Source organism: Orycteropus afer, unplaced genomic scaffold (genome assembly GCF_000298275.1).
Source record: "Orycteropus afer afer isolate SDZICR_OR568_19922 unplaced genomic scaffold, OryAfe1.0 scaffold00362, whole genome shotgun sequence".
In the NCBI taxonomy this organism is placed as follows: Eukaryota; Metazoa; Chordata; class Mammalia; order Tubulidentata; family Orycteropodidae; genus Orycteropus; species Orycteropus afer.
This window is the reverse complement of record NW_006921949.1, coordinates 3,240,564-3,243,630: the sequence shown is the minus strand read 5'-3', so window position 1 is coordinate 3,243,630 and position 3,067 is coordinate 3,240,564.

Here is a 3,067-nt window from a genome sequence, read left to right as displayed (position 1 = left end):
GGAAAAAACTGTGTCATGACAGAACTTCTAGATGGTAGGGAAATCAAGACAACTACAAGATAGAACAGACTGTTCTAAACTTGGGAAGAAAATTATAAATCATAGGGTAACCTCAAAGAAAAATGATAAACCTTCACATCAAAATAAAAAAGAAGACCAGCACAAATGGTTCAAACCCACCAGCCACTCCTTGGAAGGAAGATGGGGAAATCTACTTCTGTAGTGATATCGCCTCGGAAACCCAAGGAGGAGTCACTATGAGTCAGGTCCAACTCGAGGGCACATAACCACCACCACCACAACATCATCAATAGCAATGAAGGAAGTGATAACATGATTCATAAACAAAATTACCTCAGCACAGAAAATTTTATGGAAGAAAGAAATCAACACCACAAAAAAGCACATAATAAAATGACAGCAACAAATTCATACTTGTTGACAATTACATATCTGACAAGGGACTTCTCCCTAAAATTTATAGAGAACTTTAACACCTCAACAAAGGTTGAAAAAAAGACGAACAATCCACTTAAAATATGGGCAGAAGACATGAAAAGACACTTGACCAAAGACAATATTCAGGCAGCCAGCAAATACATGAAGAAATACTCATGATTATTAGCCATCAGAGAGATGCATATCAAAACAAAAATGAGATACCATCTCACCCCAGCACTAATGGCAAAGTTCAACAAGACAGAAAATGACAAATGCTGACGAGAATGTGGAGAGATTGGGACTCTCATACACTGCTGGTGCGACTTTTAAATGATACAACCACTGTGGAAAAACAGTATGATGATTCCTTAAAAAGTTGTAATTAGAAATACCATTTGACCCAGCAAACCCCTTAGTATGTATATATCCTAGAGAAGTGAGAACCAGGACAAGAACAGATATATGCACCCCATGTTCACTGCAGCACTATTTACAATAGCCAAAAGATGGAAACAACCTAGGTGCTCATCAACAGAAGAATGGATAACCAAACTATGGTATGTACACACAATGGAATACTATGCAACACTGAATAATGTAGAATCTGCAAAACACCGCATAACATGGATGAACTTGGAGGACATTATGCTAAGTAAAATTAGTCAATCACAGAAGCACAAAATACAGTATTAATTCATTATTGTAAAAAGTCAAGGAAAAGGTTTATATATGGAAGGTAACTTTCTTTGTTGGTTACCAGGGGTGGGAGGGGACGGAAAAGAAGGGAACACTGTTAAAAAAAAAAACAACAAAACACTGACCCATGTCACTTTAGTTTTGTGTATTTCACTGGACATAAATTATATTTCAATAAAGTGCACTTAAATAAATTAAAAACAAAGCTGAACAGAAGATTTCAAATAACAGCTCAAGGAGACAGTCAATTATTAATATGAAATGTGCAAAGGCCTGGAGTTAGAAAAGCAAAAGGGAAGAACACTCTCAGAATTTCTCAAGCTGAAAGAATTAAAGAAAACATTTAAGCCTTGAGTTGCAATATTTAATGATTCTACAGGCAAAATATTGAATGATGCAGGAAGCATCAAAAGAAAATGGAAGGAATACACAGAATCACTGTATCAAAAATAATTGTTCGATGTTCATCCATTTCAGGATGTGGCATAAGATCAAGAACCAGTGGTACTGAAAGAAGTTGAAGCTGCACTGAAGGAACTGGTGAAGAACAAGGCTCCAAGAATTGACAGAATACCCATAGGGATGTTTCAACAAACAGATGACATGCTGGAGGCACTCACTTGGCTATGCCAAGAGATTTGGAAGATAGCTACCTGGCCAACTGACTGGAAGAGATTCATATTTGAACCCATTCCAAAGAAAGGTGATCCCATAGAATGTGTAAATTATTGAACTGTATCATTAGTATCACATGCAAGTAAAATTTTACTGAAGATAATTAAAAAACAGTTGCAGCAATATATTGACAGAAAGCTTCCAGAAATACAAGCTGGATTCAGAAGAGGACATGGAACGAGGGATATCATTGCTGATGTCAGATGGATCTTAGCTGAAAGCAAAGAATACCAGAAAGATGTTTACACAAGTATTCAATTGTGTGGATCATAACAAACTATGGATAAAATTGAAAAGAATGGGATTTCCCGAACACTTGATTGTGTTCATAAGGAACCTGTACATAGACCAGGAGGCTGTCGTTAGAATAGAACTAGGGGTACTGCATGGTTCAAAAACAAGAAGGGAGTGTGTAGAGGTTGTGTCCTTTCATCACACTCATTTAATCAGTATGCTGAGTAAATAACTGGAGAAGCTGAATTATATGAAGAAAGCTGTGGCCTCAGGATTGGAAGAAGTTTCAATAACAACCTGAGACAGGTAGATGACACAACTTTGCTTGCTGAAAGTGAGGATGACTTGAAGCAGTTACTGATGAAGATTAGACTACTGTCTGCAGTATGGATTACACCTCAGTATAAAGAAAACAAAAATCCTCATAACTGGTCTAATAAAAGCTTCACAATAAATGGTAAAAGATTGAAGGTGTCAAGCACTTCATATTACTTGGTTCTACAATCAACATCAATGGAAGCAGCAGTCAAGACATCAGACAACGTACTGCATTGGGCAAATCTGCTGCAAAAACCTCTTACAAGTGATGAAGTGCAAAGATGTCTCCTTGAAGACTAAGGTGTGCCTAACCCAATCTATGGTATTTTCAATCACCTCTTACGCATGTGAGAGCTGGACAAGGAATAAGGAGGACTGAAGAAGAGTTGATGCTTTTGAGGTGTGCTGGCAAAGAATGCTGAGGGTACCATGGACTGCTAAAAGAGCTAACAATCTGTCCTGGAAGAAGTGCAGCCATAATGTTCCTTGGAAGCGAGAATGGCCAGACTTCTTACTTTGGCCATGTTCTCAGAAGGGACCATTCCCTGGAGAAGGGTATCATGCTCAGTAAAGTTGAGGGTCAACAAAAGGGAAAGGCCCTCAACTAGATGGAATGACACAGTGGCTCCAACAATGGGCTCAGGTATAGGGAGGATTGTGAGGTTGGTGCAGGACCAGGTTGTTTTCATAGGAAATGACTGGG